Genomic DNA, 16855 nt, shown 5'->3' with positions numbered 1-16855 from the left:
CTTTTAAATTTTTTACTGATCTTTTCTGAGAACTAGTCTTGGATTTCTTGATCTTCTCTATTTTCCTTTGTGTGTATCTTCATCTATTTTTGCTGATATAAGTCAGCCTAATATGGCCATTTTGTTTTAGTTAATCTGTCTCATTTCTTTGGTGACTTTTCAGATTAGTGTGTGTCTTTTGTGTTTTTTTAATTTTTCTACAGTGTGCCTTACCTATGTGTGCCTAGATTCTGGGAACAAAATGTTGAATATCACCTCCTGTTAATTTTGTCTAACATTAGGGTATAGAGCAGGAGAAGAGTTGACTTATGAGTCAATCATTCATTCAGTCACCCAACATCTATCATCTGGTAACTGTTCATGCCCCTTTCTCTCCAGCTACTTAGTCTCAGTTGTCTGCCCCAAGGGAAGGATATAGGGGCTGGCTGAAGCTATACTGATATGGAGTTAGTGGGTCCTTCCCATATGACCTGAAATTCGTCCAAGTTAAGCCTGTCTTCTGCATCACTACCTGTTAATTCTTTTAATCAGCACAACCTACCATGAAATGTCTCTGGCTTTCTATAAGCAAGGCAAAAAGAGATGTTTTCATTTTTCTAAACTCTTCATGGCTCAGCAGCACCATTAATCACAGCTTTTCTGCCAGTGACCTGGGCTGTTATCTTGATGGCAAAATCAAGGGTGTGGCCATCTGGTGAGGAATCATGTTCCCTTTTACTTGGCAACCTGTGCTTAGTCAGGGTACATAAGCGTGCTACCACCTGGCTTCACCAAAGTCTGCTAAGTGGCTGTCAGGACTCCTCTTCTGCCAAAATCTGTACTAAGTGGGGTCTGAGTCTCCTTTTCTGGGGCCAGCCTCCTGTGTTACAGAATCTCCAGCCTCTGTGTAAATGCAGATGACTTTTTCTCCAGCACTCTGATGTGTATTTAAAAAGCTTGTCTACTATGCACTCGGGCTGTCAGCAAGAAGAAAACCTTATTCTAAACCTCGCAAAGATTCAACCAAAGTCACTTGTATGCTTTGAGAACCCAAGTGCCTTTAGGTATTCCAGCAGGTTCTATAGTTTCTTGGCCTCAGATACCTACCATTGCTACAGCATTATTTTGTGTCTATGCTGACCAAGATCCAAAAGTCTTTTCTCCCTGAATAGAATTCACATTGCTACACATCTCCTCAACTTTGGGCAGATTCTCATTTCCATAGCAGGCAGAATATTCTGTCTAAAGGAAACAGTGTGCATCTTGAGCAGCACATTCAGGCGAGGGGCAGTTAGGGATGTTTTATAATTCAGGACCTGCCAACATGTGCGTGGCATGCCACCCCCTCTCAGGAACGAATTTCTATTTTGTTTTGTTTTGGGCTTTAATGTTTAAAATCTAATATAGGGCCTTAAACACAAAAATTCATATCCTCTCCCTTCCTACTCAGTCGCCTGGGAATGGCAGAGAAGCTAATCCCATCAGCAGAATCAAGTATGAATGTAGTGTTCTCTTCTCTTCCTGAGGAGCCCTTCTGCTGGGGAGGGGGAGGGGTTCAAACATTGATTCTGTCAAACTTCCTGCTATCCTAGCCCACTATCATGGAAGTAGCAGTGACTTCTGAGAGGCCACGTTCATTTCCACATACCACCTCACTAACCATCATAGTCATGGTCTTAAACTGAAGCTTCCTCAGTTCTACAGGCTATAAGGAGGTTGGCTGTGCTGCAGATGGACACAAGTTCTTTGAAGTCCAAGGAGAGACTCTCCTCATGGAGCAAGTTTAAATTTCAATACAAATGCTCAGTTGTAAAAGATATACCACATTCTTTATCTCAACTCATCCATGTTTAACTTCAAGCCTCCATCCTGCCAGCCAGGAAATGAAACTCATTTCAATCATTTGTGAGGCCCAGACCAATCAAGGTAGCTCAGAGGTCCTGATGTCTTATCTTATGGCACTGGGAAGGTCCCTCTGATCATTAATCATTATCTGGCTATCTGAGATCTCAGCACTCATAATTGATGTTACTAGTGATCAATCCATAGTCCACCTAAGAGTATGTGGACAGACAGGAGTCTTTGAATGTATCTTACACTTTTAAGAGATTAATTATGTTGTGATTCCTTTCTGGATCCTGGATACAGTTCTACACTAGACAAAGAATAACAGAAATCTGGGTTGATGACCTACTATGTGTGCACTGGCATCCCCACTGGTTCAAAGCCTAGGGTGGGTGGTGGTCTGGTGAGGCCAAAGAAAAGACCCAGAGACAGCCACTGAAGCATAGGTTTTTTGGGAGAACTTAAGTACAGGAGTCCAGGAACAGCAGACTGGACAAAGTATCTGCAGCTGGGATTTCTGTGCAGAAAGCTTTGATAGCATGGGAACTTAACCTAGCAACTATCAGTGGCCTTGCCCCTCCTTCCACAGCTGGCATTTCCAAGAAGATCAAGTCCTGTCGCCTAGACACTCCAGGCTGGCTACCCTCAAAGCCCTGACCTTGAGCACTGAACAAGAGGTTCTTTTGCAATTCCACTTGATGGCAATATAGAGGGAGGACGGGATCTCTACATTCTCAAAATAGTGATTAACAGGGACATTCAGACTATGCTTGTACAAACTAGCTCTCCAGTGCATAGCACCCACTGTGGCTTACCTATACGCAGCTCCGACAATATAAAGGCCTAACTACCCAGTTGTAGAAAGTTTGGAATGAGCTCCAAGAAGCCTTAGAGATGTACTTGAAGCTTGCATATTCCAGATAGAAATCTGACATCTGGAAATGGGCTATCAGAACATCCCCAAAACTGAAGGATTTAAAATGCGGTTAAATTAGAGAAGCTTAAATACTGAAAGCACTAATCCATGCCTATTTTCCTCAAACTATCACAGAATAATGCTTCTAAAAATATCTACATTTTAATTCAATGAAATACTTCCACAGAATAATTGAAATCATTCTTATAGCTCCTAAAATGGATATAAGCAGCCAAACAAGAATTGGGCAGAGATAGCATATTGGAAATACAGTGCAATTTAGGTAACACAGAACATAAATATCTGATTTTGATTCTGCAGGTTAAACCTTTTCCAGTTTAAGTTGTTTTGCTTTTGCCATAATTATATTGTTTAAACCAGAGGATGGTAAATGTTTCCTGTAAATGGCCAAATAGTAAATATTGTAGATTTTGTGGGACACATATAGTCTGTCACGTATTCTTGGTGTGTTTTTAAAAATCCTTTAAAAATGTAAAAAAATTCTTTGGGGTCCCTGGGTGTCTCAGTCAGTTAAGTGTCTGACTCAGCTCAGGTCATGATCTTGTGGTCAATGGGTTCATACCCTGCATCGGGCTCTGTGCTGATAGCTCAGGGCCTGGAGCCTCCTTTGAGTTCTGTGTGTGTGTCTCTCTCTCCCTCTGCCTCTTCCCTGCTCATGCTCTATCTGTCTGTCTCTCTGTTTCAAAAATAAACATTAAAAAATAAAAATATAAAAAAATTCTTAGATCATGGGTAGTATGAAAGGAGGCTAAGGGTGCATTGGCCACCTGGCTTAGTTTCTTGACCCCTGATTTACAACAATGCTGACTGGTTCTCAAAGTGTGATTCCTGGAGCAGTATCGTTAGCACCCCTTGGGAATGTGATAGAAATGTGAATTCTTGCCCCAGACTGGCTGGACCCAAACTCTTGTGTAGTCTAACAAGCTCTCCAGGTGATCCAGATGCTCCCTCAGTTTTCAAACCACAAGTTCCGATTGAAGCCACAGCCCTTCAGGCAGGTGGTAGTTTACATTCTAGAGACAGAAAGATGAATAAAATCAAGCTTAATCTGCTAATAACTGATAATTGACCCAGAAATAATTTTTTGCCTAAGGAATATAGCAGATCCAAGATTCACACTAGAACATTTGACACAAATCTTCAGTCAGTCCATGTTGCCATGCTGCTTCTCGAGGGTAAATATTTCCCTGAAGATAACTTTGCCTCGATGGTGAGCGTTTTCCTGATTTCTTGTTGAGAATCCCATTTCTTGTTGGGAATGCTGTTTCTTCCCCACCCTAATCCCCCAGCCCCCACTTGCCTTTTTTTACACCTGGGGTCAGTTGACACCAGTGTGCCTTAAGAGTCCTTCATGTTCTGGAACCAAGTCTGACTTCTGTCACCTGGAACTAAAGGAGCTGAGGCAAGTATCTGAGTGGTTTTGCTTCAGTCTGCGGTTCCTTCTTCCGTCAGCAAGCTGTAGTTCTAATTACCACGTTTCCTCTCGTGCTCACGTTCTGGTACCCAACATTTTATATTCCCATGTCACTTCCTGAATTATTTACCTTCCCATGGCCTGTGGCACCCAGGCACCCTAATCATCGCAACCCTTCTTTTTCTTTTTTTCTTTTACCCCTGTACCCTCACCTCTGGCCAGTCACATCAGGGAGTCTAGACATGACATTTAGCCACAATCCTTGCTGAAACTCAGGAAACAACCCTCAGCTCCTGGGGCACATCAGGAATAGTTGTAGCATTACTAAAGCGGCCGGGCCTCGCTGGGTGGAAGATGGAAACCAGGCATGATAGAAGATCTCCGGCTCCCTTGTCTCCCAACCTTGCTTCCTTTTCTTATTTGGTACTTTCAGCTTTTTGTTGCTCTCCTTCCAGCCCTCAGCCTTAGCTGAACCAGGGCAAGACTGCCAAACAACAGTTCTTGACACTTAGCAGGACGGGATTGTCCACGGGTCCCTGCGCACGAGACGTGAGTCCCAGAGCACTCTCCACCTGTTCTAGCCGGAGCCTTGCAGAAATGAGAGATGACAGCTCTTACAAGGACTTCTCTCTCTGTCTTTTCCTCACCCTATACAAGTACAACCCTGTTGTGACAGGGTGAGTTAGGTGACCTAGCTGCTTTTTGGGTGCTTCCTGATGTGAATCAGCTCAGTAATGCCTTTTACTTCTATTTGAGTCGCTTAACCTTTCTTTTGCCCTTGACAGTCATTTTATCAGTGCCACATAGGCAGGGAGGCGGGGGGGAGGGCACGGTTTCCAGAATTGATTTAAATACTTTGTTATTAACTTCATGTTATATAATAAATTAATAATGCAGTGAACAATTAACAGTATGCTCTGAGCGGTACTTCCTGAGTGATATTGGCATGGGATATCCACCTTTATGTTCGCTGTTGTTAGCACGGAAGACTCACAGAACTATATGCGCTCAGTATGAGCTGTGAGAGAGGGCAGAGGTGCCTCCACTTCAGCGTGCTTATTCCCTTGAGTCAGCAGGACATGAGACATGTCACTCGTTTCTAGGACCCTCTCGCTCCCTACATGCCTCTTAGGGTGTAATCAATGCACCATGCCAAGGGCTAGTCAAGGAGTTAGCAGTAGGCATGTCATCTAATACAGCCCCGAAATGAAAGGTGACTCTTCCATCCGATGTTCAGCTAAAGAAACAGGGAACTGGTTCAGGGAGGGACTAAGAGGTGGCCGTGACGTTGGCCTTAGTAGCTTGCTTTAGAGCTTAACTTCCGCCATAAGATGCAGTGAACTGTCTCTGGCACTGAAAGTTCACGTTCTCACTGTGGAATAACGCCTAGCAATGCCACTCTTTAGCCTGCAATGAACTTTTCCATTTAGAAAACTGTTTTCGTAAGTCAGACTTTACTGAGGCCTAGAACTTAGCATATAACTGTGTCCAAACACGGCTTCTGGAAATGTAGGCTCTGTGAAGTCTAAAACGATTTGCCTTTTCTTAATGTTGACTACCACCGTGGAATGAAGGAGAATCTCTTGAGTAAAAAGAAGCAGTTTGCACAGAATATCAATAAATTATACATATTTTTTACCTAGCTTATTATCAAGAAAACAAAACAGTAATATCTGATATTGGGAAAGCATGGAGAAATCAGTATTCTCACATATCGTTGGAAATACAGATCGACACAGCCTTTCTTTGAGAACTATTCGATAGTATCAGTGATTCACTTGTGGAAACCCTTTGATGTGCTGTTTCTAGTTCTCTAATCTTGTCCTACAGAAATACTGATTCACATGCTCAGAAATGTATGGACATGGATTTCTACTGCAATACTATTTATAATTGCAAAAATTTTGGAAACAGAAATGCTCAGATAGAGGAACAGCTAAATAAATTACAATATATCCATTCATTCTATAACATTCAACGTCTCATGCCAAAATAAAATGAGGTAGACCTATGAATACTGATATAGACAGATGCACAAAATCATGGTTAAGTGCAAAAAGCCTCAGAATCCCATGGAGTGCTGTACAATTACCCCCCCCCCAAACTGTTTGCTTTCTATTATCTCCTCCGGTTATCACTTTATTCTTAGGTTGTATTGAATTCCCATTTGGATTACTTTAGTGTTATAATTCTGTGCCTCTCAGGAAAATTAAAACAGCTCTTCAACTATATATCATTCTCCTTCTGTATATTACTATGTATGTTACAGAAAAAACAAAAAACCTTGGCAAATTATCTCCATGAATAGGACAAAACCCAGATGTTTTCTCTTTGGGAGATATCATTTTAGTAAAAGGCAAAAGATTTATATGATCTAAAGAGTACCCAAAGTTGGGGAATATAATTTTAAAAGTGAACTTTGTGAAATAAAATAGACAAATCACAAAAGGAACACATAACTCCATCATCCAGTGAAATAGGTCAGTAATATATAGAGTTATAGTGAAAATACCCATTTACCTTATTCCCAAATCCAAATTCTTTCCATAGATAACCACTTGAAACATGCTGGTTTGCAATATTCCAGATCTCTTCCTAGGCATCCATTTACATGTACCTGGATCTGTTAACTATAGCTCTATATAGCTAAGATTTCTTTTTCCTGTTTTAAACAAAAATGACATTTTTGTGACCACAGATGATATTCTGCAGAGACTTACTAGATGCTCTCCTTAGAGAGGTCTAAATGGTTTTCACCCTCATGTCACTACTCCAGTCAAATTCTTGGGAAATGACGGGTCATTGGGCCACATGTTATCCCCTTCCAGAAGATAGTAGGCTACCTTTACTGATCATTCCACCAAAACTTTCTGAAATGATAGAGGGGTACTTCTCAAAAAAAAGTGTCAAAAGGTAGAAAAATAAACATCAGATGAGCCACAACAATAGAAGGCTACATCTATGTACCAGATCTGCTCAACACCAACTGGGGAGAACATACAAGAAAACAATATAGGGGCACTGAGGGGACTCTGTCCGTTAAGCATCTAACTCTTGATTTTGCCTCAGGTCATGATCTAGCGGTTCATGGATTCGAGCCCTGTGTCGGGCTCTGCACAGATAGCATGGAGCTTGCTTGGGATATCTCTCTCTCTCTCTCTCACTCTCTCTCTCTCTCTCTCTCTCTCTCTCTCTCTCTCTGTGTGTGTGTGTGTGTGTGTGTGTGTGTGTGTTTCTCCGTCTTTCTCAAAATAAATAAATAAACTTAAAAAAACACAATATAGCCTGTGAGAGAGAGGAATATATGAAGTGTCATGAGTGTAAAGATGAGGGAGCAAATAACTTCACCTGGAAATTTGAGAAATCTTAATGTGACTTAAGGGATGATTAAGAATTTTCCAGTCAGTGAATGGAATTCCAGGCACTGAGCCATGAAAATAGGGTCAAATGGTGGCTATGCAGAATCTATTCCTTCAGAGTCCAAATCAATTCTTGTAAATCACATGGTATTATCTTATTTTCTAGCTACTTATCAGATGACTTCCTCGTTTAAAATTTCACCAAGTAATATATTACATTTTTTCCTAAAGCATTTCATGTGTACTATGTTTTTTGGTATTAAACATAAATAGATGTTTCATTTGTTGTAAAAACAAATTAAGATAATTTAAGAGGTTGAATATGTCTAATCTGTATATGCTCTAATACATGTAAGACCTGAATTGCTTCCAGTACTATTAATTTGACTGCTTCCTCTTATGGATAACATTACTTTGAGGTAAAGAACAGGGACCTTTCTGATTAATTTTCTACCCCTCTGATTACTTTTTTGCTGTCTTATGACAGTGGAAATATTAAATTGTCAATATAGTTGGTTAGTTTGTAGCTTTTTCCAAAATTGCCATGTGAGAAGGATTTGGTTGTGGAACATATCACTGTCCCAAGTATAGTATGATGAATTTTATTTCAATCATCTTTCCATCTCTGGTCTATGAAAATAATATTTGGTCACCTCTGATGTCTGTGGGGCTTTTGAACAACTGTACATTGCTTGTAGAGAGAGACTTGACATCTGAGATTAGGACAGGGGAATGGAAAAGAAAGAACATGGCTATTGCTGATGTTGCTATAGACATCAGAGTGCATGTATCCCTTTTGTTTACTATTTTTGTATCCTTTGGGTTAATACCTAGTAGTGCAATTGCTGGATGGTAGGGTGGCTCTATTTTTAACTTTTTGAGGAACCTCCATACTGTTTTCCAGAGTGGCTGCACCAGTTTGCATTCCCACCAACAGTGTAAAAGGGTTCCTCTTTCTCTGCATCCTCGCCAACAACTGTTGTTACTTGTGTCGTTAATTTTTCCCATTCTGACTGGTGTAAGGTCATATCTTACTGTAGCTTTGATTTGTATTTCCTTGATGATAAATGATGTTGAGCATCTTTTCACATGTCTATTGGATATCTGGATGTCTTGTTTGGAAAAATGTCTATTCATGTCTTCTTGCCCATTTTTTTAAAAAAGTGTATTTTTGAGAGAAAGAGCACAAGCAGGGCCAGGGCAGAGAGAGAGGGGGGCAGAGGATCTGAAGCAGGCTCTGTGCTGACATTAGTGAACCTGATGTGGGGGCTTGAAGTCATGAACTGCGAGATCATGACCTGAGCCAAAATTCAACACTCAACCGACAGAGCCACCCAGGTGCCCCTCTTCTGCCCATTTTTAAATTCAATTATTTGTTTTTTGGGTGTTGAGTTCGGTAAGTTATTTATAGATTTTGGATACTAACCCTTTATCAGCTAGGTCATTTGCAAATATCGTCTTCTATTCCATAGGTGGCCTTTTAGTTTGTTTGTTTCCTGTGCTGTACAAAAGCTTTTTATTTTGATGAGATCCTGATAGTTTCTTTTTGCTTTTGTTTCCCTTGCCTGAGGAGACATATCTAGAAAGAAGTTGCTTTGACCAGTGTCAAAGAGGTTACTGCCTGTGTTCTTCTCTAGGATTTTAATGGTTTCCTGTCTCATATTTAGTTCTCATATTAGTTTAGTTGTTTTGAACTTATTTTTGTATGTGGAGTAAATGGTCCAGTTTCATTCTTTTGTGTGTTGGTGTCCAGTTTTCCCAACACCAATTGTTGAAGAGACTCTTTTTTTCCCATTGGATTTTATTTCCTGCTTTGTCGAAGGTTAATTGACCATATAGTTGGAGGTTCATTTCTGAGTTTCCTATTGTGTTCCATTGATCTTTGTGTCTCTTTTTGTGTCGGTACCATATTATCTTGACCACTACAGCTTTGTAATATAACTTGAAGTCTGGAATTGTGATGCCTCCAGCTTTGCTTTGCTTTTTCAACATTGTTTCTGACAATTCCAATTTTTGACTATGATGCATAGCAACAGGAACTTATTAATTACTGGTAGGAATGAAAAGTTGGTACAGCCACTTGGAACACAGTGTGGTAGTTTCTTATAATACTAAACATTTTCTTACTGTATAATCCAGCAATCATGCTCCTAGATATTTTCCTGAGTGATATGAAAACTTATGCTCATCCAAAAGCCACAAATGAATGTTCACAGTAGCTTTATGCATAATAGTCCCAAACTAAGAGTGATCAAGATGTCCTTCATTAGATGAATTGATAAACAATCTGTGGTGCATCCTTACAGTGAAATATTTTTCAGTGCCAAAAACAAATGAGTTAGCAAGCCACAAAAAGTCATGGCTGAATTTTAAATGCATATTACTAGGTAAAAGGTCTTAGTCTAAAAATGCTATCTACTGTGATTCCATCTATATGGTACTCTGGAAATGGCTAACCTAGTATGTAGACATATATATTTCCTTTCACTGTTACCTGAGGTGGCCCAGAAGCAATGATACCCTAGCAGCAATTAGCATACCTAATGCCCTGATCGTGGTTTCTAATACCATTGTCCAGAAAAAGGGCCTGTTGGAAAAATGGCTAATTCTAGGACTAGAGCACGAAATATACAAAATGAATCTGGTTCATCTTCTGGTGCCAGAAAGAAAGGGCTTAAAAAAAATCCCACAATGCTGGGGTTCTATTCAGGAGATGGAGGAAAACATTGAAGAGTTTTCAATGACCAAAGCTGGAATAGTTGACCAACAAAGTTGGATTATAACCCAATATATACAATAAATGTCCATGACTTCATACTGGTATAAATCATTGAATAAGTTAATAAATGGAGTAAATAGGCAAATCTTCCAAGCAGAATAATTTTAATAGATTGATGTAGATCCTCTGTCCTCAAGGAAGTGGGGCATAACTCCCACTTCCTTAACTGTGGGCTATGAATACTGACTTCCTTCCAAATAGAACAGTATAGAAAGGGAATAAAAAGAGTAATTTTACAGCCAGGCAGTCAAAGTCAACATTAGCAGTGGTAAGTACTGCAGATACGATGTGATGAGAATGGATCTTTACCTCTCTGATCTTCCAAAAACATATAACCCCAGCGAAATCTTCAGGAAAGATATCAGGCTGCTACAGTTCAAACCTGTCCAGGTTCATCAAAAACAAGGAAGGTCTGGAAAACTGTCAGAGCAAGAGGAACCTTAAGACATGATCTCTAAATGTAATATGACATCCCAAAGGGGATTCTGGAACAGAAAAAGGTAATTAGATTAAAAAAAAAAACTACAGGTATCTGAATAAGGTATGGACTTTAGTTAATAAAATGATTATGTATTGGTTCATTAGTTATAGCAAATGAACCATACTAATAGAAGACGTAAGTAGCAGGGGAAACTGGCTCTAAGGTGTTTGGGAACTCTGTACTAACTTTGCAGTTTTTCTGTAAATATAAAACTGTCCTAGAATAAAGATTTTATCTAAAAAAGATAAGTATATCACACTAGAGTGGCAAGTTTAGAAAACTTAAAAATATCAATAGGAACAGCATTTATATTGCAACATGTCTAGAAGCCTTCTATTAACTCCACTTCTTCTCCACTAAGGCTGAACTCCATGTTTCTACAGAGTTGTATAGTTCCCAGTACTTATTTCTTTCATGACCTCATACATGACAGTAAGTGTATTATTTGACTCCAAGTTCATCGAAGGCCAGGATTGTCTTAGTCGTTTTTGTAGCCCTGACATCTACCATAGTGCTTGGCATATAGTGTGCCTTTCATAAATGCCCCTTGAATACATAAATGAGAAGAAATATGATTCCTATGCAAGAATTAAGACAACTTGATTCTTAAATTTGTCTAAATCTTCAGCACACACAATATATTCAATACATGCAATAAGCAATGGCATCCAGAATGTGTCTACAGCTAATAAAAATGAATGAAAGCTTTCCCGTAGTCATTGCTCAATTGCTTTTTGTTGCAGAATTTTGATTATTATCTTTAAGATCTTTTTCTCCATACCCTTTCACAAAAGTGAGGGGATAAAGATGTCCAATCAACTTATTAAGGAAGAGAGGCCACTGAGGCCATCAAGGATTCCGACAAGACTTTTGACCCATTTCTATTCTAACAACTGCTTTTTAAACCACTCTTTGGAATAGTTGTTCATGATCTTTTACTTATTACAAGCTGTGCCACTTAAAAAAAAACATTTCAAATAAATTCATGGGTCTGTTCTTTTGAGATAATAAGGAACTGCATTTTCTAAACCATGGCCTTTACAAATGTCTTTCTGGGCCATCAGCTTTTACTATTTAATTTGTTTTCAGTTTTGCATGGAGTCTCTCAAAACAAAAAAATATCAGTTATTATTATTCCCACAAGCTTCATTTTGATTTAGGCTTTTGATCTTGTTATTAAGCATTACTGATTATGTACTTTATTGTACACTAGTCATTAATAGGCTACATTGTTGGGTACCTACTAATTTTGGCAAGTGAGCAGCAGATATTTTGTTTTAAAATAAACTGTTAATGGGAACAGAGCAGAAAAATCGCTTTCAATTTTTTTTCCTAAGAGATGTCTTATAAGCAGAACCCATGTCTTCTTCACTTAGTAAATATTAACTACCTACTGAGTATTGCCTAGCTATGCTTTTTAAGATAATACAGAAGCTTTAAAGAGTAACCACGAAACTGTTCTGATTGTTTATTAAGCATAAAAAGGGAATTTTTAGGGGCGCCTGGGTGGCTCATTCGTTAAGCTTCTGACTTCGGCCCAGGTCATGATCTCACGGTTCGTGGGTTCGAGCCCCGCGTCGGGCTCTGTGCTGACAGCTCAGAGCCTGGAGGCTGCTTCAGATTCTGTGTCTCCCTCTCTCTCTGACCCTCCCCCACTCATACTCTGTTTCTCTCTCTCTCAAAAAGAAATCAAACATTTTTTAAAGAGAATTTTTTTAATTAACTAGCTTTATTCAGTTATACAAGTAATACATGATTATGGTGAAAAATTGGAACAATGAAGAAGAGCGTAAGGTAACCTTACCAGTGTCTTGCATATCCTTCTAGAAATCTTCTATGCACACATACACGCGCACACGCACACACACACACACACACACACACACACACACACACACAGTTTCTACTATACATGGGACCTTATAATACATAGTTTTCTGCATTTAATTTTGGTGGGGTTTTTTGCCTTCTAAATAAGTATATAGGTATTTACTTTATTCTTTTAAATGGACCTATTGTAGCATACTAAGTAACAATATGCTTAAGACACAGATTCAATGTAGAAATTGCATCTATGATAATGCAGGAAAGTATATATTTAAAAAGGGAGATTTTTGTATGAAACCTGATGCACTGTAAAAAACTTGTGTTTTGTTTATTCACCTTAACAAATACAGCCCTTTACTATGACAGGGGAAGAGGCTTATAAGAGGATCTTGAAATTCTTTATGTAGAGTAATATTTATATGCATTATTCATTGAGCACCATCTGTGTGCCAGAATTCATGCTAGTTCCTTAATACATATCATACTTAGTGGTCGGCCAAGGCATTGTGCTCAAGAAAACTTGGGTTTCATTCCCCAGTGGCTTAAGAGCTATATAATTTGGGGTGTTACTACCTCTGTTTCCTAATCTTTTTTTATGCTTTATTTTTATTTTTGAGAGAGAGAGCATGAGTAGGGTAGGGGCAAAGAGAGAGAGAGGGGGACATAGGTTCCCAAGTGGGCTCCGTGCTGACAGCAGCAAGCCCCATGCAGGGCTTGAACTCACAAACTATGAGATTATGACCTGAGCTGAAGTAGGAAGCCGAACCAACTGAGCCACCCCCTCTAATCTCTAAAATGCAAATAATATTACTTACCAAAGTGGATTTATGTACTAATTAAATGGTAGGATACATGTAACTACCTCGAGGGTTGTAAGTTCCATACAAGGTTGCTAAATAATAGCAGACTATGTATTTAGCGTATTACCCATAGCTCATTTAGCTAATAATGTAAATCATTAATTATGCTAGCACTTAGAGATATATTGGAATATTCTGGCCATGTGAAGTTGGAGAGTGTATTGGGGGAAGGCATTTCCCATTATTTGTATATTCCTATATTGTTTGAATTATTAATACTTAAAATGTGAATTAATTTATATTTTAAAAGTTATACATTCACATAGTTCTAAAAAATAAAATACAGGGGTGCCTGAGTGGTTCAGTCAGTTAAGCATCTGACTCTTGATTTTGGCTCAGGTCATGGTCTCATCGTTTGTAAGTTTGAGCCCCATGTCTCATTCTGCACTGACAGTATGGAGCGTGCTTGGACTCTCTCTCCCCTCCCCTCCCACCATGTCTCTGCCTCCCTCCCTCCCTCCCTCTCTCTCTCTCTCTGTGAAAAATAAAGAAACATTCAAAATATTAAAATTACATTAAAAATACGAAAAGTCTCATAGTAAGGATTTCTTTGTCCCCCCACCCCCCTTGCTTAGTTCTGCTTTTGAGAGGCAACCAATGTAATATTGTGGCTGTTTGAGATGCTATGAACTGCCATATATATTTTTTTAATTTTAAAAGTTTATTTTGATAGAGAGAAAGAGAGTGAGCAGGGGAGAGACAGAGAGGGAGAGGGAGAATCCCAAGCAGGTTCCGTGCTTTCAGCACAGAGCCTGACAAGGGGCTTGAACTCATGAACCATGAGATCATGACCTGAGCCCAAATCAAGAGTCAGATGCTTAACCTTAACCAACTGAGCCACCCAGGTGCCCCTAACTGCCGTATTTGTAGATAATATATATACACGGCTCTTTTTGGAAACGTTAGTTTCAGATATTATCTACTGACTATATTGGAACACATTTTGATGGTTGAAAAAAAATGTTTATACTACAGTCCTTCCCCCTTTTCCAAGTCAATTTCCCCATGTAGTTATGTCACTTTTTGTTGCTGTTGCTGTTAAGTCAATATTCAACATTTGCATCATTGATGGCATCAGTATTGTTCATTGATGGACCATGTTTTGAACTATGATTACATTTACTTTCTCTGAAAACATTTCATTTGTTCTAGAGCTAATAATCTCCTCCTCTTCTTCCTCTTCATTGCTCTCTCTCCATTATTTGATTGGTTTTTAGGTACCTGTTGCTCCATTTTTCTTCAAACACACTGGCATATCCATGAAAACATCTGTTAATAATTTCTCCAGGGGCACCTTGCTGGCTCTATCAGTGCAGCATTCAGCTCCTGATCTCAGGATCATGAATTCAATCCCTATATTGGGCATAGAGCCTACTTTAAAAATAATAACAATTTCTCCAAATGTTCCAAAATATCATATAACACATAAATTTCCATTAAAAAATTGGAGATCTTCCTCCCAGAGGTTCCAGTTTCCCCTGATCTGGATTGGTTATCCCTATACCTGCTTCAAAAACTATTATTCCAAGACTTTCCTTTACCATTCCCTAGGCTTGGATCTCCTATATCAAGAGTCCCATGTCTTTATTTCCTGTCTTAGTTTCTTCTTTTCTCTTCTGATACATGTCCTCCAGCACTTTTTTCAATCAGAGTACACAATATGCAAAATTTGGAGTCTTCCCAGGATGAAAAGCATTTATCTTCTAACTGATTGGTAGTTGGGCTGGTATAGAATGCAAAGTTGAAAATATTTAGTGTCTTAGAGTCTTCTTACTTGTTGTTAAGTGTCTTCAGAAAAGAATTTTTCGAGTACTTGATCAAGAGTATCTATACCTAGCTGCCTGTATGCTGGGGACAGGGCTGAAGAACAGGGCACACATTTCATTGTCACTTTTACTGAATTCCCTTTTAGGTCTGTGTTCCATTCAAGTTTTCTTTTTCCTTGGCATCCCCAAGTTGAAAGACTCTCAGATTTCATTTTTTTTCAGAAGGTGGGGTCACCTGCCTGAGAAATTAGGAGAGCAACTATTTTCTGACATTATCCCCACAACTTACTTCTACTTTTTGCATTACTTAATGACTCTCCCTAAGCACTGAGGCAAACAGGAGTTCTTTGGAGTGAACTATTCTGTTCTCAGCATCCTCCTCTATCAATACTTACATTCTAGCCTCCTCTGTCTTTGGAAATGAACCATTAGACCCCTGTATTTAATAATTAATCTCTCATTTATTCTCTTTTTTCCTGGCTTTAAAGAAAATTTTTATGGGTCTATATGCTACAGTCTGTGGTAGACAGAGTAACCTCCCACAGATACCCACATCCAGATCTCTGGAACCTGTGTATATATGTCATCTATGTTAAAAGGGACCTTGCAGATGTGATTGAATTAAGGATGTTGAGCTTGGGACAGTACACTGGGTTATCTAGGTGAGCTCGGTGTAATCACAATGGTTTTGATAAAAGGGTTGTAGAAGGATCAAAATTATTAGTGAGAAATGTGAGGATGGAAGCAAGTGGTTAGGATGAGCAAAAGAGCCATGAACGGGCCATGAGCAAAAGAATACAGACCACCTCTAGAAGCAGAAAAAAACAAACAAAAGTATTCTGCCCTGAAGCCTCCAGAAGATACACAGCCATGATGACACCTTGACTTTCAATTTCTGACCTCTACAATTGTAAGAGGATAAATTTGTCTTGCTTGAAGCCACTATATTTGTGGGAATTTGTCATAGCCCCAATAGGAAACTAATACTGATTTGTGGAATCCCATGGTAGGATTCTGTAACAAATATCTGAAAATGCGGAAGTAGGTTTGGAACTGAGTAATTGTCAGAGGCTGGAAGAATTTTGAGGGGCATGATAAGAAAAGCCAACTTTGTCTTGAACAGACCATTAGAAATATGGAAATTCAAGGTGTTGCTGGTGAAGACTCAGAAGGAAATGAGAAACATGGCAGAGAAAACTTACATTGCCTGCGAGAATACCTACACTGTCATAAACAGACTGTTGGTAGAAACATAGATGTTTACAAACGTACCACTGCTGAGAGCTCAGAAGGAAATGATGAGCATGCTGTTGGAAACTAGGAGAAAGAGAACCTTTGTTATATCATTGCAAAAAGATTGCTGAATTGTGCCATACAGTTGCATGGGAAGTGGAACTTGGAAGCAATGAATCTGGATATAGCCAAGATTTCCCAGCAAAATGGTGGAGATATGGCATAGTTTCTTCTTGCTGCCTATAGTAAAATGCAAAAGAAAAAAAAAAAGGCAGATTAAGGGAAGAACTATTATGCCAAAAGGAACCGGAAATGATGATTTGTAAAAGTCTCAGCCAAGAGATCAGAGGGCTCTTTGAGGAGATGAGTCATGTG

Source organism: Suricata suricatta, chromosome X (genome assembly GCF_006229205.1).
Source record: "Suricata suricatta isolate VVHF042 chromosome X, meerkat_22Aug2017_6uvM2_HiC, whole genome shotgun sequence".
NCBI classification, from domain to species: Eukaryota; Metazoa; Chordata; class Mammalia; order Carnivora; family Herpestidae; genus Suricata; species Suricata suricatta.
This window is presented reverse-complemented; position numbering follows the sequence as displayed.